Source organism: Phaenicophaeus curvirostris, chromosome 21 (genome assembly GCF_032191515.1).
Source record: "Phaenicophaeus curvirostris isolate KB17595 chromosome 21, BPBGC_Pcur_1.0, whole genome shotgun sequence".
In the NCBI taxonomy this organism is placed as follows: domain Eukaryota; kingdom Metazoa; phylum Chordata; class Aves; order Cuculiformes; family Cuculidae; genus Phaenicophaeus; species Phaenicophaeus curvirostris.
In genome coordinates this window covers 3,268,690-3,291,053 of record NC_091412.1, presented here as the reverse complement: position 1 = coordinate 3,291,053, position 22,364 = coordinate 3,268,690, and the positions used below count along the sequence as shown (strand labels likewise).

The following is a 22,364-nucleotide window of genomic DNA, read 5'->3' as shown; positions in this document are numbered from 1 at the left end:
GTTAATTTACTTTCTGCTGTCACAGAAACAAACATCTCCTTTTAGAGTCCTTTTTGGACTTTATATTAACAAAGACATCAAGCGAAATCAGGATTCTAGTTTCTCTGGGACTTAGGTTTTTTCTTTCTTTTAACTATTTATTTAGCTCAGATTACATCAAATTATGAACTGAAATTGAAGACTCTACTCAATTTTATACTCACTGAGGATCTGTTGTTCTAAATGGGAAGGTATTATGGAAATCCTCCCCGATCTCTGCATTACTCGCTTTGCAACACACAGGAATCTGCCTTTCCATTCTTCTCAGTTTTGGGCCTCATTGATTCCAGGTTTTGCTCCACTGTAGAATCAGAAAATATAACAAAGCCTTTCAAAACAGCCATTGCAAAGCACTTCAGCTTAACTAACAAGGACTCTCATTTATACCCAGGATCTAAGCGTGAAGGGACCTTGAAACATCAGAAGTAGTTGGTGAGAGCTTGAGACATTTTCAATGAGATGTAGGAGATAAAAAGGAGATACAGGAAAACCACAGAATAAAAGCTAAAGGAGAAAAGTAATCCCAAAATAGCTCTGTTTAGAGTGTTCTTCTGGAGGAGTTATTATACTGTTCAGTATGGCAAAACATCAAAGAGGGAATATTTCAACCAATTTACTTGTGAACTGAATTTCTCATCTTCTTCCAGATCATCACAACTTGCTGGTTTGCTTAATGAGGCCCTGTGGTAAAACGTGGAAGTGTAAGGCTCACCAGGCGAGGGCTTTCTTGTGCATCCAACGTAGGCAACACGGGGACAGAAGCAGAACTACTAATTATGCAGCTGTTCTTCCCCAGAAATACTGCTATTCCACTCACATCCACATATCGCTATTTCATGTAGCATTTTGAATGCTGGCGTTTTCCTCTGCAAGGGGCTTCCCTCTTCTTCCCAGTTGCACACACTGTTGTCAGGCAGCAAGTTTGTGCAAGAACCTCCAGTCCCTGCTAGTCACCAATACCTGTTGGACTGTCCACGGACCTTTTGTCATAGACCTTTGGTGGCTCCAGGCCTTGATAAGGAACTGGCCAAACTGTCAAAAATAGGATTTTCCTCTGCTGCTAAAGATCAGTGGTGATTTATTTATTTCAAGAAGTTTTAGTTGTGGCCTTAAGCACATGATATTGCAAATCCAGCAAAGAAAGCAATTTCAGATTACAGCCCAGGACATTTTCAGAAGTGGACTTGAACAGATTTTCAGCAGTGCAAATCCTGCCTCTTTGCATTCAGGTTTCCTCCTTGTGCCCCTCACTGCCTCTTTCTCTCTCGCATACCCCTGCACTTATAAAGCAAGTCCTTGAGATTAACCACAATATGATTACATTTTAATTGAGGCCAGCTTAGTGTGGGGACATCCTTTTAACTCAGGAGGCCTCAATTCCAAAGAACCATAATGAACTAATAATGAATGTGCTAAAGTCATTAAATCAAAATTCATAAAAGGGTGAATATTGCTTTCTTTTATAATAAAGCAATTAAAATCCCATATACTGTAATAGATACTACTAAGGTGCACTAAGTGTTCTTTAAGGAGGTTAGTGTTTAATGCCACCACACACAAATTTGGGGATCTTTTCAAATTAGTACTGCCCCACTATTAACAGATGATCAGAACTCTTTTCATGTCATCTTTGGTGCAGTATTATTGCCTCCTTTAAGAAATACTGGCATGATTTCATTAGTATGTTTTGTAGAATAGTTAGTTATAATAAATCATGACTTGCAATATAAGTAACTTTCAAGCAGGGAAGCACGGTGCTATCACAGATACGCTACTTGTCGGTTACGGTTCTTTCAATGTCCCTTTCATCATGACATCCCCTTCCCATTTCAAATGCTCTGTTCTTGGGGATTAAGAGCCTCAGTTTACGGAAGCAGGGAAAGCACGCGATGGGTATGTCTGACTTTGCAAGTTAGGCTCGGATTAGGGGAGAGTACTCCAGAAAAATGCTTGCCCCGATTTATGACCACCTGTCTCTTCACATGGTCTTTGCTCCAAGGAAATGTAAGTCAGAAGCTCTGGCCTTTGTTCAGGAAAAAAAATCATTATTGTGTGTCAGATGGCTGGGATCTAAACACAAGACAGTTTACTGTTACTCACAAATTCATACAAGCAACAAACATTCTTGCCTTTAACAACACAGTCACAGAAAGCCAAGACTTTGAAGGCTGCTCAGGAAGAGAGACCGATGGAAACCATGTCCCAGGGTAGGCAGGCAGGCATGTGTGTCTGTATGAAAGAGAAGAACGGATCGGCAGAAAAACAATTATTAAATAGTACATGGTGGAATAGGGGATTATCCGGAGAACATAATATAAGAACAGACAGATTAAAGGAACACTAAATATTTATTACAAAGTCCTTCATATCACATGCCATAATACATGCCATAGCTGCTACTGAATAACACAGGCAACAGCCTGTTGCTGAGATTGCTCTCTGAGTTGGATAAAATAGAATTAGAGGCTTTTATCCACTGGAGACCACGCACTGTTATACATAATAATCAAAATCACTCAAAAAAAGAGAAAGAAATAGCTCAGTGATCATCATAACTGCATGAGAAGAAACACATTATGTCCAGGTTACTGCAGGCTCTGCTGCAGGAAGGCACCAAACAATTGCAGCCCCGTTTCTCCCTGAATGTAGGCACTAGTGGGAAGGGATAAGCCCAAAGGGACCCAAGAACTTCAAATCATAAAGGACCTAAGTTGGGGGCTCCTGCCGAGCCTGTGGGCTTTGCATCAAGCCATGAGCCAGCTTGTTGCATACTGGCTCTAGGGTGAGGTACAGCATGCTTTAGACACAGCCAGAATGATTCATGGTTGGACTTGATGATCCGATGGGTCTTTTCCAACCTGGTGAATCTATGATTCTGGTTCTGTGTTTCTGTATGTGGGTCGCTACATGAGTGTGTTTGCCTGTGTTCAGACAGCCTGACTCTAGAGTTAGTGAGGAACAAAACATGTTATTGCAACCCAAGATTTGTCTCATGAGCCCATTTTCTCTGTTCCATGTACAGCGGGCCCTCTCAGCAGGCAGAATGGATGCACTCCTGGGTTCCCTGGGTGTGTTAAAAGTGAATTTACTTAAACGGAAAATCTCCTTGCTGTGGCAAACTAGACCTTGACGTTGACTCAAGTCTAACGTGTTGCACACAGGCAGGGGAAGGGAGGATTGTCAGAACCTGTCACCACACAGCTGCTTTGCATCTCCTTGCCAGAGCTAAGCCTCTCCTACTGGTTTCACAGCATGACCAGAAACTCCCACAAAAATGGGAATTCTGTGTGGTTGCAGAACAGTCACCAAAACCAAAGTGGTCCTTTTCAACCACGGGGAAGGGGAGAAAAGGGCTTGGGAAGAAAACTGTTTCAGGACTGGGACTTCCTAACCAGCTACAGAGACTTTTTCAGAACTTGACACATTAGTGGGCACTATCATGGGGGTAACTGGGATGGCAGTAAGATGGAAAAAATGTGTATAGCTGCCCCACAATGCGGCCAATGATATCTGTGAGCAGCTTCTCCCGCTGTAGGGCAGCATTGGGCTGCAGATTGACACGGCCGGAGCTGGACCCCATAGCACAGTGAGCACAGACCACAAAGATAGAAGCCAGAAGAGTTAAAATTCAAGGGCCAAGTTCTCCACCGTCTCAATTACACAGCTAGAATCTGGTTTATTGGCATTCAGCAGAGTAAACTTCCCCCTCTTGGAGTGCTATTCCCCTATTTACTTTTGGAGGTTTTGCACAGGTGGTTCCCAGTGGCACCAGCAGAAATTACGCAGAGCAATCCACCGTGAACTGAGAGCGTGCCAGTCCCTACGAGTATTGTATTTCTCAGTCTCTCATACATACCAAGGAGAGCAGAGCCGATTCACCACAGGAAACCCAGGTGCTGAATCCATCTAACAAGCTGCTTAAAACTCTAAACAGATGTTTCTGTGTCTTTTCTGTTTCTTGAGCAGTCTGTGTGGAAATACCAGCAGATTTGCAATAAAGCAGATGCATGAACTATACATGCTTTAATATCAAGGCTCGAGTCATTGAAAAATGGTTTATGACTACTGTGTGTGCACATAATTTGAGCGATGTGCCATAAGGATATAAGATCAACCTTGTCTGTAATGGAAATGTAGATTGACCAGGCTAGAGCCAGCGTGGAGGTAGCAAAATTCACACTGAAACTGAAAATTATACCTGTCTTGGTACGCTGCCTGCTCCTGCAATGACTCATGAAAATGTAGATTGGGTATTTAGGCTGGATCTCATCCAGAGCCCAGAGAAGTGCACAAAACAACTTATTGATTTCAATGGATATTTTATCGGGGTCCTTAACTTTCCAAAGATTATGGAAAGATCATAGATAGACCAGTAAACACACTGAGAGCTATTAGAGCCTGGAAAAGCTAATTCTCACTTACACTACCTCCTTTTTTTATACTCGAACAGCAGTGGGAGTATAAACATGCCTCAGTGTCCACAATGTCTGACCGCAGCATCACCAAGCCCCACAGTCTCCAACACTCATGAAACTGGTTGGAGTAGCAGACACAATTTAAATAAATATTGTCAGAATTACTGCATTTTCCTGGTGTTTCCTGGCACTTCAGGATTTACTACTGGCAGCTTTCTATGCAAACTACTACCTCCAGAGGGAAAAAGTGAGATCTGAGGTTCTAATGTGTTCACATAACTGCTGTTGAGCTTCAATGAGAAATACCAGTCCCTGACTTCTAGGTTAGAGGAGGTGAATCTCATCTGAGATGACAACAGTCCCAACAGCTGCACCATGGCACAAGATACCGACATTGGGTCCCAGGTGGTCCAGAAAATCTGACTTAGCATGTCTTTCTTGGCTTTCTTCTTCATAAAGCTGGACCTATAAGACTGTTACTATTATTCAAATGCTTTTTGAAGTTCTTAAGCAGTTCTTAAGGTGACTAGGACACAATCACAACATGATAAATCAGCCAGCCACAAGCCCACAGATGTGAAGTGGATTTGGAAAACTGTGTAATTAAAAATTAATTTCCCCTTCCTAGTCTGTCCATGGATCAAGATATGCACTGAGGATGAGACTTTACAATAACAATATAAAACATACAATACAATACAAAATAACTTTACGATACAATATAAAACATGGTTTCAAGAAATCAGAGGTGGAAGGGTAAGTCCCAAAGACTCAAACCTTCTGAAGGTGCAGAGCGCCTGATCATATGATCTTCTAGGTCAATGTGTCCCAAATTACTGCCTCTTGTTACTGTAAGAAACTTTAATACCAAATTGACCATTAGAACCAGAGAATGCTTGAGCAAAGTTTCACAAGCACCAAAGACACTGATGCCCAAGAACCACTTGTTTAATACACACAAGATGATTATTTTCTCAGGTTATGTGTGATAATAGCCAGTTATTAATCCTTTCAACCGTAAATGGGATTTCAAGGTACTACAGACACCACTGACAGGGAAGTCCCTGAAGCCTGCTGCTAGAGATTGCAGAAGAACTCCCACTCTCACAGTGATGCAGTGGAATTCTGCTTCTGGCTCTCAAGGGGATGCGATTTCACTTCTCCATGAAAGCCACAGAGATTTCTAAACCAACTGGTCATCTCAGGGTTACCATTTCAAAGACTTTCTTAGATTAATTATCCCAGGACGTTTATGAAATTAGGAAGCGATTCACTACAAGCAATGGAGACCTCAGCTTCTGTTAAGTGCTTATTTATACTCACCACATTTCACATGTTGCATTTCCTGGTGAAGTGTGTTCCATTATTTCTGAAATATTAAACATGAAAAGCAGAGCTGTAATGTATGAATTATACAGTGTTGCAAAAGCTATCATCATGTCCAGGTTTTTTGGCATTTCAATGTATAAATATTATACCAAGGAGCTTTTATACTAATGGATAATTGCCTGCAGTGCATACTTAACCTTTGCCCACTTCAGTTGACTCGGTAGCGCTACCTACGTACGCTGAACATCAATTCACCCAAACTGGCAGCACAGGAAAGGCATGTGGCCAAATTCCTTCTCTCCTGCAAAGCCTAACTCTACAGGATTTGAATAGTGATGCAAAGGAGAACCCATGCCATTTGCACTAATTGGGCTAGATCCTCAGCCCATTCTACTTACGCCAGGGGAGTTACCCTGAATTTAGGGTAACAGTCAATCAGAGACCATAAAAACCTACTTATCGGACTCAGGCAGATTCCAATTTACTGCCAGTAAACAATCTTGCCTGATGTAACACACTTCTACTCTACCAAATATGAAGCTTCTTGGGAAAACAACTCCAAACCCGCATTTCATAATGACAGTGCATACTCTTCTCTACGTGTAGAAAAGCCACATTGACCTCTCTGCTTCAGGGAATGAAAAATATGCATTTTGATCTTCCAGAGAAAGGAAAGATGGCAGGCTTCCAGAAATAGCCATTTGCTCCACACCTCTGCTCCATGAGCAGTGAGGCACTGAAGTTTGTCTTTGGCTTGGCAGTACAGATGCAAGACATGGCCAAGCAGGAGACCAGCCCATACAGAGGTCAGCCCATGCTGACCCTTGCTACCTCTTTGTAGGGAGATGCTTGCAATACCATTCTTTGCTCTGTATTCTCTGTTTGACTTTTGCCATGTTACATAGTCCCTTGACTTCTTACAGGAAATTTGATTTTAGTGATTATCAAGCACCCAAATTCCTTTGTTTAAGTTCTGAATCCGGAGGCTACCCCCACCCATCTCCTCACCTGGGCAACAGACATGAGGCCACCTCCTAGCCTTGCTGCAGCATAGAATCATAGAATCATACAATCACCAGGCTGGAAGAGACCCACCGGATCATCGAGTCCAACCATTCCTATCAAACACTAAACCATGTCCCTCAGCACCCCGTCCACCTGTACCTTAAGCATCTCCAGGGAAGGTGACTCAATCACCTTCCCGGGCAGACTGTTCCAGTGCCCAATGACCCTTTTTGTGAAAAATTTTTTCCTAATGTTCAGCATCACACAAGTGGTTTCATTGGAGAGTAATATTCAAGAGCTCAGGTATCACGATAACAGGACCAAACATTGAACAGAAAAAGGGATTTATCTCAGAGAGAAGAATAAGTCTATATAACTCTCAGACAGTGGTCCTGGGAGCAGCTACTTCAGACACCAACAGATTATTCACATAGGAGTTGGGAGGGCAGCTGCACTGGCTGATTTGCTAATGTAGAGATAATCCAAGTGCACCCAACAGCTCCATCGTACAGCTTGGCGTGCACCAGGGTCAAATGAATCTTGTATTTACTAACGTGCAAGTGAGCCTTGGTTCCCTTTATTGACAGTAGAACCCAAGGAAGCCCCACAGGGCTGTTCAACCCAGCTTACAGCCATGGGGTAAACTGAACCCTGGAGGGGCCTGGTTTTCTCCATTAATTATAGAGGGATACTAAAAGACTCTTTACAGTAGATAAGCCATTACAGGCATCCTCTGGCTGTGCAGACAGCTTTGCATAGGCAGCGAGCCTTGCTCGGCAGCCAGCCTAGAGATCCCTGCAAAGCGTCACGCAGACTCAATGGAGAGAACAGGAGCTGAGAGAAAACAAATACATCTGCCCAGTATCAGTCCAGCATCATTCAGAAGCCTTTCTACAGACAGAGGTTTTCAGTAATGAGAAGTGACCACCAACAAACAACAGCCAGAAGAGCTCTCCTGCTACCTCAGTGCTGTTTCAGCATGGTAGCTGGCAACGAGTATCCTCAAGACTCATGCTCTGCCTCTCTCCTCAAAGACCTTATGGCTTCCTACCAACCCCACATTGGCTCAGGTTGACTTATCTGGGGGAGCATTTGAGAGGCTGGTGAAGGTGATGACTGAGCCCAGAACTGGCCCCGTGCCGAGGGGTGCACCAGGCAGCACACTTGCAATTACGGCTGGAGACGTTCTGCTTGTCCAAACCTTTTGTGCAGAATCACTTACGTGTCTCCCCTGCTTTTGTATTCAGCAGGAAATTGTTTTCTTCATTTAAAAGGCTGGCTAACATGCTGCTGCTAAAGTGCGTTTGTGATGCAGCCGAGTTCACCTTTCTTCTGTGCTGTCTCTGGCAAAAGAAGCACAGCATCATCCTCAGTAAATTCTGCAGGGCCGTGCTTGCTGAGCTCTCAGCATCTCTAGGCCAGGCATTGTAGCACTCTCCCAGGAACACGCTTGGAGACTAGGGTACACAAAGCATGCACTTAGAGCTCCACACAATGCCTGTTGAGATCTACACTCCCAGTGTTATCTTTGCACTCTTGTGAAGTGCAATTACCTCCTCATTTTGCAGCTCTTTGTGCCCATTTAATCTCTCCTGTTTTGTTTCTTACATCTCCAATAATCCAACCTTGACACTCCTTATAGATGCTGCAATTACAACAGAGAGCAGCTCCTGACAGAATGAGTTGTATTTTGCTTCCTTCCTGTAATGCTCAAGCCACCAGGCAGGGCTACATGAAATGGCAAAAGAAACCATCACTGATGATTTATACGGGTCCCCAGCAGATACTGACTGTGCTATATATCTGTCCTAGCCAATTAAATGTCTGGAATCTACCCAGAACAGGCAAGCCGGTGTAGAATTTACATGAGTTTCTGTTTTCAGTAATAACTCAGCTGTGATTTTCCCATTCTTTCCTTACATTTAGGTCAGAGACTTTGTTGTTGCTGCTCTCCTGCCTTCCCACATTATGTTACCCACAGCACATCTCAGTGGGACTACTCAGGTTTTCACATGCCCACGATGGCAGGGAGCACAGTGCAAGACATACGGAGCAGAACGACCCAGAAGAGCATTGACAAATCGGTTTTTTGCTTTAGCCATCACAGAAATGGGCCAAGGAACCAGCAATACCCTCTGAGTAAACATACAGATAATTAATTGCTGAGCGGAAAACATCTCCATACAATGCAAGGCAACATCAGATATTTTTCACTACTCTTCCAGCTCCTGATACATGCCAGGATATGTCATAGTGCCCTTTCCTTAGCCAAGAAACTACAACCTTCAGTTGGTCCAGCAGAATCCAAAGGGATCATTGACTGATTTTAAAAACTGAATGGGCCTCCTGGTAACCCTGACAGCTAATGTATTAAGGCCTTGCGTCTTCCTCATGCTATTTGCAGCAAAAACTAAGCTCAGCGAGGATACACACATATTCAAATATAATGGGTTTCCTGACCTCTGGTATCAGCTAATCCCTAGCTAAGGTGAGAACTCAGAAATAATTGAATCTTTCCACAACAGTTTTGATTTGTAGGAGGACTAAAGGATTTAGGCATTCTGCTGCCACTGAGTTTGTTTACACCTTATTTCTATAAAATTAATCCAATCCTTTGGGACTTCCAGTTACCCGCAGGAATCGGAAAGGATTATTTTCCCCTGCTGATGCACAACATGCCTTTTCAGCTACCTCCTCATTCTTTGACTCTCCTCCAAAGTGGTCAGTTTTAAACTCATCCTCAAACCTGGAGTAAGGCAAGACTCATTCCTACCTAAAGCGTAGGATTTGTAGCAAGACAAATCTCAGCCTTCAGCATGACCAGTCCCTGCAAAGCATCATGCTGGAGTTGGCCTTGGAACTCGCTAAGAAGCATGAAGTCTCTCTAAGAGAAGACATGACTCCTTGCCTCACATGTACTTATCCCTCTGCAAAACAGTTACAGGCACCAGTCAGTCCTCTCTGCACCAGGGAGCTGCAGCAGGGGTTAAAGACACCCTGAAGAGAGGGGTTTTCCCTTAAAGCTTAGAAGAGTTGTGAGGATAAGTGGCTGATGAGGAGCTGGGAGAACAGGCAGAGCCAAACATCTGTTTCTCAGCCAAGCAGTCTCTTCAAGTGACCTTCAGCAGCACACTTGGAAAATCCACTCTGCAGTGAGGATAATTAAACCAGCCCACCTCACAGGTGTTGGGGAGGCTTCTCTTCCACGGTCATTTGTGACTGTCACAGCACAGCGTACGTGCAACGAGGGAGTAGGATTTGTGTAAGAGGAGCTCAGCTGAGGTCAGCACCTCCAGGACCCGTCCAGGTGGAGGACAAGGGAATATCTTTGGGAATAGCTAAGCCAAGACAACAAGGCTCCTAATGAACAGAAAAAACCAAACATATTATCCTACCCATATCTTAACAGAAGGTATATTAATAAATGCAGTGACCTTAAGACGATTGGTTTTTCTCTTGTAGTGGTAAGTGTAGCAGTGTACTTGTCTATGTTCCTTAAAATCACATTAAGTATTATTTTTAGGGAGCTAATGAGTAGATACTTGTGTCGTATACTGAAGATGCAAAGGACATATAGAGCCAGTGGGTATTACGGAAACCTCACATGACCATATTAATCTTCAGAGGGATGTATGTATACTAGATTTATTTGTTGCCAATATTATGACTGGACTAGTCATACCAGTGGGAACTTTGCTTTCTTCTCACCCTCATTAGAGTTCAACAAACTAATCCCTTTATTGATGATATAATGTGCATCCCTGTGCTAACAAATTATTTGCTGTGTGCAATTGATTTCTGCTGCTGTAATCACTACATACAAATATCTTCTGTATCATTGCTTTGTAGAAAAATATGCTTTGCAGCAAGATTATATAGAGTAATAGCGTGATTATTCAGCTTCAATAAAGTTATCTATCTGCTTAACCTCTGTGCAGCCTTTACAGCAGGTTTATACAGATATGCTTCAGAAATTTATCCACCTACACTTTGTAAAACACCTTGTTAAACCACCTTCCATCTCAGCCTGAGAATGAACTTCCAGATCCTTCACAGAGAAGGCTGCATCTAAGAGTAATTGCTTAATTTAGGAGAGGCAGCCAGCTTCCTTTTTTAATGATATTACTCTTCCAAAGTGAGTTTCACATAGGTAAAAAGTCTCCAATCAGCAGCTCTGTGGACTGCACTTTTCACTTCAATACAAGCCTGGTAGAAGGAGCAGCACAGGTCTCTGTGATTGAAATCTGAGCTCAGTTGAAAGTAATCTGCCTCCTACACCAACTGAGATCTCAGGTTTTATACTGGGAGGATGGAAAAGGTTTACGAGTTAATGAGTCACTGTATCTACACGCTCTTGTCCATTAAGACGATACCAGCTTTCCCAAGTGCACTTCACAGCCCTTTCAGATGCGTTTGTCCTGTTGCTCCAGAAGTCTGTACTCCCAGTCTGCTGGTCAATATTCAGTCCAAAGGGAGAACTAAAGGACACAAGCAGCCCCTGAGTTTGAAGTGATGGCAAACAAGCACTGACGTAGCATCCCTTGGAGTGTCCAAGCTTGTTCCATAATGATTCTCGATAAAGAAAGGTTTGCTGGTAGGAATAATTACCCACCACCTTCCAAGTGCGGAGGTGGATGATCTCAACCTTATAACCATGCTAGATGCTGGCTCTCAGGCCCTCTCATAACAGTTTCACTACAACCACAAAGCAAGATAGATCTCCAAGGAGCGGCACCTCAGCTGGCAGCATCAGCATAGACAGGATGGTTTACTGCAGCTGAGGATCCAGCCCCTGTTGTTTGTCCTGCTCTATAAAACTGTCTTGTAAAGGTCGTTATTTGCCCTGCTTGTGTTTGTCACGAGGCCATTTTGCTCTGGTGTTTTCAGATGTGACTGATCAGCACTCGTGTCTGAAATGTTCAGATTCACAGCCTCTAGATATTCCTAGGTAGAATGGTTACACACCAATCAACAGCAAATGCCTTTCAATCACAAGAAGAGAAATGTTTCTGCTGCATTATGCACAATTACGTGCTCAACTGTTATGAATAACTCTAAAGCTGCTCCAAGACTTTTGCAACCATACGTGCTGCTTGCTCAGCCACTTTCTGCTCCCTTCCCAGAAAGGAAAGTGCAGCAAAACCAGTTTCACCCTTTATCATTGCAGAAACAGCCGTTATTTAAATCAGCTACAGCCAGAATGATGATTTGAGCCCTGCATAAATGTAAAATGTAAACCATCAAATCACCTCCAAAGTACCAAACTGAATCTGAGCCAGGATCACACAGACCCAGTCCCACTATTCAAAATACCCTTAGAAATCTACAGAACACACCCACTGCAAAGCTGTCTCAGAAAAATCTCCCCTTTTCCTGAATCCAAGCTCTCTGCCATCAGTACCCCTACAGCTAACGGCACCTGGGGCGCCCTGCTGTGATACCTTCAACCAGCCTTTCAGGAGAGAAATCACCAACTGATCTGTGCAAGGTAGCCCTGCTGATAAAGATTTCTGTTTTGCCAGGGCTTGGTGCTGAGCTGTGAGTGATGCCTGCACACATCAGCTGGCTGACCCCTCTCCTATCTGCCAGTGTGACTATGTGTGCATTGAGTCCAGAGTCAGCCAACAACACAAAACTAGCACACGCCCTCCATCTAGCTGCAGGTTTTCAGGTTAATTTGGCTTAATGTGAGTGCACTGAGTAGGGAGGGATGGCCCTAGGCACTGCACCAGCAGATCTCAGCAGGTGGTGACAGCCATCAAGGGGAGTGATGAGTGGGAGGAAATGTTGGGTCCAGGAGGCTCTTCACACTTCATATTCTGTCTGCAGCACCACCAGGTGAATGCAGCCACTTGGGTCAGATGGAGCAAAGCCCCTGAGTGGAAGCTTTAGCTTATTCTAGCTCACCACGTGTGCTCCAGCATGCACTTACCTCTGAGCCCACCACTAAACCCTCAGGATTGTCACACAGCAAGAACTGAATATACACACGCTTCTTCATCAGCCATCTCAACAGGAACAGGAGCAATCCACACCAGCAATAAAAAATGAGCCGCCTTCTTTTTTTTTATACACGTGGATGAGGAACTGATGCAATTAACTCCGCTTTGAAAAACAGCATTTCCAGTGAGGAATGTTAGTTTTGTTTCTAATTTTAAGATGTTCAACGATGCATTTAGGACAGTGGTACCCAGTGAGTGATACAGACATGCTCACATACTCGGTTTGTCTGACAAAGGAAGCCATCAATAATTCCTCAGCCTGGGAGGACGAATTGTCTCTTGAAAGGAACTAAGAAACCTTGAGAGCACGAAGCAAAATAAAATTCAACTGGGAAAGACAGTAACCTGACAGCTTTCCCATCCAAAGGTGTCTTTCAGACACTTAATTGCACAGAGTGCTTCTGATTACATCAGGTAGCACCAGGAAGTAGGTTATTTCACAGAACAAGGTGACAAAATAAGAGGAATTCACACTACGGTATCTTTGATCTAGGCTCCAGTTCACCAAGACTCATTTCTGACAAACCTAGAAGAGTTTGCACTGTCACATGGCAACACCACCATCAACGCGACTACTTCATCCACACTGGTCCCTGCCTCAGGCCCTGGCTGCTCCTCTTGGGCAGCACAATGATGACCAAACCGCAAAGCCATTTCAAAGACTGCAAAACCAGTGTACAAAATATAGCAAACCCATACTGGTTATAACAGGGAGAGCTGCAGTTCTCTGAGAGATGAACGTAAGGACATGAGATAAAAACTACATTATAAGCTAAGTCTTGAGAAAGAACTTGGCCTTCATACAACTTCAGATTCAAAACTCAGTCCACAAGGCTGGGATACATTTAGGAAAAAGGTAGATGCTTACCTGGGAAAAGCACAGTGATGCAGCTTACCACCTCCCCGCCAGTGGGGCGGTCAAGCATGAGGGTGTGATGGGTGAAAGTCAGGTTTGTGATATGGGCACAATATTCCTGGAAAGAAATTAAAGATATAGAGGAAAGGCATCTCACTTTTTTCTTGCAACCAGAGAAACTATACCCAAGATAGAAAACTGCTCCACAAACTCACAGTAAAAGAGCACCTTGACTTGTATCATAGCTGTAAGAGGTGGGTCAGGTACTGGGGTGAACCTGCTTCTTCAAGACATGAGCCTCATGAGCACCTCAGAGACAAAAATTGTTGGACTCGATGACCTGATGGGTCTTTTCCAACCTGGTGATTCTATGAAAAATGGGTCCTAAAGTCTAAAAAGCCAGAGGCACCAAGCAGGATGTACAGGCAGGAGGCTATTTTACTATTATTTGAACACCAACCATAAGCTCAAGGGCTTCAGTAAGTGGGTGCACACCTCAGAAAGCTGCTTTTCACACAGCACCTTGGGAAATGAAGATAATTCAGTTAATGCTTTTATTTTTTTCTTTTCTGTCTTTGTGTTTGTTTGGTTTTTTTTTTTCTCCTAAGTTGCTGCAGTTTTGAAGAGCAATGACAATCAAAGGCATCAAAGACTCACCTTTGCAGAGCCAAGCATGTCTCCCCAGCACTCGTGTGCAGCAGCCTGGGGTAGGTGTTAACAGACACTTTGCTGACATATCTTATATCGTAACATAACATATCATAACGCTTAAGGAAGGTCCATTTACTAGTTCAAATAAAAGTTCAGGTATGCTGTCAACTCTTTTTTTTTTTTTAAAATCCACACTAGTCCTACAAAGCCACTCAAATCAAAAGAACCTTACTCCTGCCTCCCCGGTACACAGCCCTCGCTGTGTACCTCTTCCGAGTCCAACGGCATGAGGTTTAACAAGGCCAAATGCCGGGTCCTGCACTTGGGGCACAACAACCCTATGCAGTGCTACAGACTAGGAGAAGTCTGTCTAGAAAGCTGCCTGGAGGAGAGGGACCTGGGGGTGTTGGTTGACAGCGACTGAACATGAGCCAGCAGTGTGCCCAGGTGGCCAAGAAGGCCAATGGCATCTTGGCTTGGATCAGAAACGGCGTGACCAGCAGGGCCAGGGAGGTTCTTCTCCCTCTGTACTCGGCACTGGTGAGACCGCTCCTCGAATCCTGTGTTCAGTTCTGGGCCCCTCACCACAAGAAGGATGTTGAGGCTCTGGAGCGAGTCCAGAGAAGAACAAGGAAGCTGGCGAGGGGGCTGGAGAACAGGCCTTATGAGGAACGGCTGAGAGAGCTGGGGGTGTTTAGGCTGGAGAAGAGGAGGCTGAGGGGAGACCTCATTGCTCTCTCCAACTCCCTGAAAGGAGGTTGTGGAGAGGAGGGAGCTGGCTCTTCTCCCAAGTGACAGGGGACAGGACAAGAGGGAATGGCCTCAAGCTCCGCCAGGGGAGGTTCGGGCTGGACATCAGAAAAAAATTTTCATGGAAAGGGTCATTGGGCACTGGCAGAGGCTGCCCAGGGAGGGGGTTGATTCACCTTCCCTGGAGGGGTTTAAGGCACGGGTGGATGAAGTGCTAAGGGGCATGGTTTAGTGTTTGATAGGAAGGGTTGGACTCGATGATCCGGTGGGTCTCTTCCAACCTGGTTATTCTATGATTCTATGATTTCTCCCCCACTTCCCACCCAGAGGCATGGTATTCCTATCCAGATGAGCAACCCCAAAGACAGACAGAAAAAGCTAGTTGAACAACCACCCAAAGCACCAAGAGGCCAGGAAGATCTAGTAAGTATCAGCCTTATTTTTGATGTTGCCACATTTAAATCCCACTTGGTGTTCAAATTTGAATAGGAATTTCTGAAGAAATTACCATTGGAAAGTGGCTCATGAAGCACAAAAAGTCACAGGGGCAGGTAAAAACCACCCATATGTGCACATGCAGGGGAATGGGGGGTTGCCTGGGATAAAGCAGGAAATCAAACCTGTGGAATATGAAACTAAATCCAGTGTCCTGAGTGACTCCAGGGCCACTGAGTTAAAGGCAATGAATGAATAAGAGAAATTTAAACCCAAGCAAATATGTAGGATGAGACAAAATTCATTCCAGGGTGTTAGAACAGATTTGAGGAAGGAAATGTGTGTGCCAACAGCAATTACTATGGAGAACTTGCTGAACACAAGTCTAGAAGACTGGAAAATTGGAAAATAACAAACCAAATGTGGTATCAATATGCAAAAAATGAGAGCAAGCCTGGTACAGGAAATTACAGGGCTATCAGCTTAATATTCATTACATATAGGAAATCGCGAGGTCCCCATCGTATACAAGAGTGTAATTAAATCAAGGGATTCTGTTGAAATCAACTGCTCGTGATGTTTATGAATTAGCAGCAGATTCAAAATGCAGCCGCAGCCTTAGATTCAGCCTGGGGCCTGGTATTATTTCTTACAATCCACAAACCGTCTCTGGTGAAAAGTTTTCTCCTAGACAGCACAAGTTTAAAATCTCTTGCTAAGAGGTTTGGGGTTTTTTTTGCTTTGCATGTAAGCTGGTGCTCAGGAGGGTTGGAACAAACAGGCCATATGAGGACAGTGTTTGGGGGAAAACATCATGGGTTGGTTAGCTGTTTAGTGCTTATTTGTTTGCTGTTTAGAGCAACAGCAGTGAAGCATGTGTCTTATTCGTAGAATCATAGAATGGTTTGGGTTGGAAGGGACCTTAAAGATCATCCAGTTCCAACCCCCCTGCCATGGGCAGGAACCTCCCACTGGATCAGGGGCTCCAAGCCCCATCCAACCTGGCCTTGAACACCTCCAGGGATGGGGCAGCCACAGCTTCCCTGGGCAACCTGTGCCAGGTCCTGACCATTCTCATCGTGGAGAGATTCCTCCTTATGTCTAATCTAAATTTACAACAGTAACATCTGGAGTTATCCATATATTTCTTCCTGGTGCTGGGAAGCAGTGTCAGACATTCATTAGCTTTCAAAGGGTTGTCGCATGATGCCTGCCGAAACACCCTCTTCCACTTCTCCCGCTGCTCTCCCACCGTGTGGCTCGTACAGTCAGATGGGTTTTTATTTTCAAAGACACTACCAGGCTTTGCAAGGGAACAGAGGACAATGTTCACCATCCCAGGCTTGTCCACTGAACCAGCAAGACTCTGGTGGTCCTATCAGATGTGAGAGCCATGAAGATTTATGGAAAGCATGGTAAAACACTGGCAAAGGCTGCCCAGGGCAGTGGTGGAATCTCCATCACTCAAGGGGTTCAAAAAACATGTAGATATGGCACTTTGGGACATGGTTTAGTAAGCACAGTGATGTTGGGCTGATGGTTTCACTGGATGAGCTTAGAAGTCTTTTCCAGCCTTAATGATTCTGTGATTTATGGAAAGACCTCCACTGCTGGGCAAGTGGCTTCAGTAAACTCTGAATCAGGATCCCAGGTCCTGGGAAATACCAAGGAGGCAGTTCAGCATTCAGGTGAACTAAAAGCATTCAGTCAGGCCTGATACTCCAACTGACGTACATTAATCCTCACCTGCTTCTCCTCTGCGAGGTACATGTAGAAATGCTAATAAATATTTCAAAAGCTCCTGCAGTGGACCTGGCTTTTAGAAATGCATTCCACGATATTTATTACCCTTACTAACCTCCAAGAAAAACTATGAATGAACACAAAGAGCCTATTTTAAGTGTGCAGTTGCAAATATCAAATAGGATTTTGAAACACAGCAAGCAGTGCCAGAGAGAAAATACGAGTCATTTCAACTTCATCACAAGTTTCTTATATCAAGAAAACATTTGGAGAAATTATACAGCACCTATAATGATTTCAAGGGCTTTTCTAACATTTAATTCCATCCATTTTCACTCCAAACTTGGCAATGTGGAGAAAGAAGGAAATCTAATGGATACAACATTTAACTCTGTACTTGCTGGCTTTCTTTTGGTGAGAGAACTTGGGCCTTCAAATCCTTTTTCTTATTGACTTGGCTTTTAAAGGAATGAGTCCCCTTCAACCTGGACCTGCCTCAGGAATGAATGGACACGTTCCTTTCTTCCCAGGTGCATTTCAAACCCCACAGCTGATTGCAGAGACACTTGATAGCAGAATGAAACCCTTCCAGAAAACATATGTATATATATTTTTATGAATTTCATAAAAGCAAGTAGCTGGGTAGGCAAGCTGCCCAGAAACAGGCAACAACAGAGTTCATGAGGGGAAGGCTACGGCTCCATCAGGACCCAGGAGATAGCAAAAATCAAGTTTCCTCACCTCACAGCTCTGGGAATCACACAGTATTTGTGCATATTGGTTTGTGTCCCCTTCACCAGCACAGAGATGCAGAGCTGGTAACACATCAGGCTCCAAAGAGGAAGGCAAGAGAGGAGCGGAATGCTCAGTTAAGAGCTTTAGAATAAATGTGCTTGGGTGAGAGGCAGAGATTTGTGATTTTCTAACCAGAGACCTGAGATTCAAAGCGAATCTCTTTGTCCTATTCGCCTTCATCAATATTAATGTCAGACATCACTTGTGGAGAGCCAGCCAGTCCTTCAGGGGCTTATATGGATTTTGCTGATTGCTAGGTTGTAATGAGTCTCTGGTGTGAGAGGCAGAATAAGAGCTGAGGCACTCTCTCCTACACACGCACTGAACAGGAACCAAGATAAAGCAATCACAGGGTGTCCTGGCCACAAAGGTCAACAAGGTAACCATGAGGGCAGAGAGAATTATAGAATCATTTGTGTTGGAAGTGTCCTCAAAGCCCATCCAGTCCCACCCCTGCCACTGGATCAGGGGCTCCAAGCGCCATCCAACCTGGCCTTGAACACCTCCAGGGATGGGGCACCCACAGCTTCCCTGAGCAACCTGTTCCAGGACCTCTCCACCCTCACAGCAAAACATTTCTTCCCAAGATTTCATGTCAGACTCCCCTTTTTCAGCTGAAAACTGTTCCCTCTTGTCCTATCCCTGCACTCCTTGATCAAGAGCCCCTCCCCAGCTTTCCTGGAGCCCCTTTCAGTGCTGGAAGGCTGCTCCAAAACCACCACGCAGCCTTCTCTTCTCCAGGCTGAACAACCCCAGCTCTCTCAGCCTGCCCTCCTGTCCTCAGATCATCTCCATGGCCTCCTCTGGACTTGCTCCAACAGATCCACGTCTTTCCTGTGCCGAGCACTCTAGAACTGGACGCAGGGCTCCAGGTGAGGTGTCATGAGAGTAGAGGGGCAGAACCCCCTCCCTCAACCTGCTGGTCACAGTTCTTTTGATGCAGAGAGAAGAACCAGCAAGTGAAGAAAGGACCACTGCTCATGTTCTCTTCTATGTACCAAGGGGTCTCTGAGGGGCTCAACCCTGTTCCAGCTCCCTCTTCCCTACAAAGAGTTCGACTGAGGCACCAAGAGCAGTTTTGGCAGCAGTTCGTATAGTGCTGAAGGAACACAATTTAGTTAAAATTCACCTGATGAGGAGGAAATGAAAAATCTTCAAGGCCACAAATTAAAAATTGTGACTTGGTAGAACAACAATTTATAAATAGAAAGACCTATTTCCTGCAAAAGTCCTGTGGACTGAGTATTGGAAACTAATTAGTAGGCTGAATCACCAGAATAAAACTGCTAGTTTCCCGTTTCTCATGAGAAGATATTACTTTTCTAGCATTTTTCCTTTGACACTGGGGATGAGCGCAACCCTGCGGGTGCTCCACAGCTCCTCCTTGCTCACATTACTTTCCTATTCCAAAGGAACACAGTAAGGTAAAGGACAAAATCCATCTTTAGCCATTCCTGTTATAGCACATTGTCGTTTTCCTCTGGATTAGATGATCATGGAGCAGGAGGGTGGGAGTGCACGCAATGTAAATGCTCTGCTAAAAAGAGAGACTTTGCCACTAAATTCGTAATGAAGATCAACAAAAAAATAACATCTAGCCTAAAAGGACTTTTGCATAATCCCATATAGCAATGAGAACCTCAGGATTCACAGTTTGGGGATAAAAAGTGGAAGTGAATCCCAGGCAGGCAGCGTAGTGATCACTTATGTGTCATCTGAACTTCTCAGGTGGGTCTGTTTGCATGAACTCCAAAATCAGTTACCATAGTGCAATTCCTGCTGGATTGTCCAACTGTTTGTTACCTCTGAGTATATGGAAAAAAATATGTCCATAGTAGGTCCACACTGCAGCCTTCCGCAAGCACCGATGGGAACAGCCCTTGAACAACTCGCAGAGCAACCAGGAACCAGAAAAACTTCAGAGAAAGGGGAGGAGGGCTGCAGGGCTCATCTGAACCGATAAGAAGAAACAGGTTGCAGCGGACTATGTGACTGGTCTCAGTCCTGAGGTCTCCTCTAGCTGTGACCTTGGGTAGTCCCCAGGAGCCATCACACCACTGCGTAAGGTCAGCATCTGCTCCAGGGTGTCAGCTAAGCAGCACAATTTTCCTAACTCCCTGCAGAAATCAGAGTGATGAGATACAACACAGTCGTGCAAAACGCCCCAGTTGAGCGCAGGGCTGTTCAGAGAAGGCAGTGTTCTTTTCTTACCAAATTAACTTTAAAAAGCCCCAATCCATTTCACTTTCCAGATCAAAGATCGTAATCTCCAAGTAAAAGGGAGGGCTGATGAAAAAAAGAGGTACTTAGAAAACACGTTTTAAAATTTAAAATGCTACTAGCACAGATTCTCCCTGCTTGTAGAGAACTCTGCCTTTTTGTCTTATAAAGTACTCCACGATCTCATTTGCAGACTACCCCTGCTAGCTACTCTGGTTTTTTTGCTGGCTGCTCACTTACTCTATAGGGATTCCATATTCTTCTAAATTTTGTAAATGGCCACTAAAGTGGAGATGAACATTATAAAATATGTTTCAATCACCCTCACAATTTAGACTAATTCATTGGCAACTGTACAAAATGCTATTTACTAGGTACTTCCATCAGCTGGTATCTGGCATTAAGTATTTTGAATCAATCTAAGATCATTTTCATCTCTTATTTTTCATACAAGGGAAATTATTGATCGAAGCTTTTCAGTCTCATTTAATATACTGGAATGGGCTTTAAATTTTCCCATGTAAACCTCAGTGGAGATTAGCAACTCTGTCTTGCTTAATGCAACACAAATCAGTCTCCCTGGTGAGACCACAATATTGTACATGACATCATGACCGTTTTACTCACTGATGGGCCCTGAGACAGGCACCTGCTAGAAGTGCCCCAGGGACTCAGCGCTGGAGTTTAGTCTGACTTACTAGGCAAGGTTAATGCCTTAAAGGGAAAAATGGTGCCTTCACCTCTCAGAGGCCATTCCAGGATTGCAGAGTAATATCTGCGATGGATTTGTGGGGAGGCAGGCTTTCTTCATTGTTCCTGTCAAGTTTGCATTCGGCTTTTGAATCACGTTCAATTTTGCATTCAGTTGCTATTGCGATGGGTGCGTTCAAAATGCTGGATTAGATTTGTGTATGTTGAGGACAGAGAGCCCTGGCTGAATTTTTATGAACTCATTCTTGAACAAACAAGCAAAACATCACTAAATAAGAGACTCAGCCAGCTTCAATAAATACATATGGTAGCAAAACAGCCAGCTAGACAAACAGGATATATCACACTGGAACGAGCACTGATGATTTTGTAATGACTCCGGCAGCTTTCAGCATATTAGATACTACTGTAAAAAACAATATGCAAATGGCTGAGTCCAGCTTACAGTAAAAAACAAGTTACGCTCATATTACCAAAGCAGCAGCCAGTGAGTAATACGGCACAGTGTGCATCCATCTCCCTTATCAAATCTAGTCTACATCTAATAGGCAAGCGATGCGACAGGGGTGTTGCTTCTGCACATCGCACAGGTAATGCTTCCCCAGGCTCTGAGACTTCCAGACCACCAGTGAAACTTCGCACTGGAGATCCTATCAGATTAGGACATCAGGGTGGATTGACTGGGAATACAAAAACATTTCCTTGGGAGAAAACACAAGACTGCAAATGCAATTAAATCCGAAGCCTAATACAAGATAAAAGTGCTTTAAGCTGTTGTGACATGCACGATATTGCATTTGATGCAAAACTAGAGAGAATGAATATGCTCAAGGGCTGAACTTCCAGCGGTCCATTTCATGGACTAAATTGTGTGCAGGCTGGTGCTTTCAGTGTGTTCCTGTACTAACAGAGAAAAATCAAAGGATAAGTAGAGCAAGGTAAGTACATATGCTGCTATTGTTTTCTTGCAGCATAATAGCATCATCAATGAAGCCTGAATGCAGCCCTATTAGCATGCAGTAATTAGAATCGCTGTTGCTTTTTCATTTACTTTCGAACACCAAGACAAAATGTTGGTTGCAGGATGCAGGGCTGCAATCCTATAGATAATGCAAATCCTATAGATCGGGCAAAACATGCATCTTATTCTCTTAACAAAAGAAACCTGGGAAACACTAAACTGACTTAAACTGCTAAGATGTCAAATTTAGCCTGACGCGGGAAAGCCTCCAGCCTACCCAAAGACTATCCAAGCAGACACCGTGTTCTCAAGGGGTAAGCACACCCTTAACACATTGCCCTTAAAGATACATGGAAGGTTTAACGAAAAATTTGTTTTTCTAAAAGACATTATCTTTCAGCATGTAACATGTTACACCTTGTTGGCTGCTGTTTAGAGCTTAGAAAAGCCTC

The 22,364-nt window shown here is 44.1% G+C and overlaps 1 long non-coding RNA gene across 1 annotated transcript in view; it reads right to left on the bottom strand.

The window, feature by feature from the left end:
* Positions 1-1,042: 1,042 nt before the first annotated feature.
* LOC138729680 (uncharacterized) overlaps positions 1,043-22,364 on the bottom strand; it is a 176,778-nt gene continuing 155,456 nt past the window's right edge. The window contains exon 3 of the long non-coding RNA XR_011338928.1: positions 1,043-2,268. This is a non-coding gene — a long non-coding RNA (uncharacterized lncRNA). The remainder of the gene's footprint in view (positions 2,269-22,364) is intronic.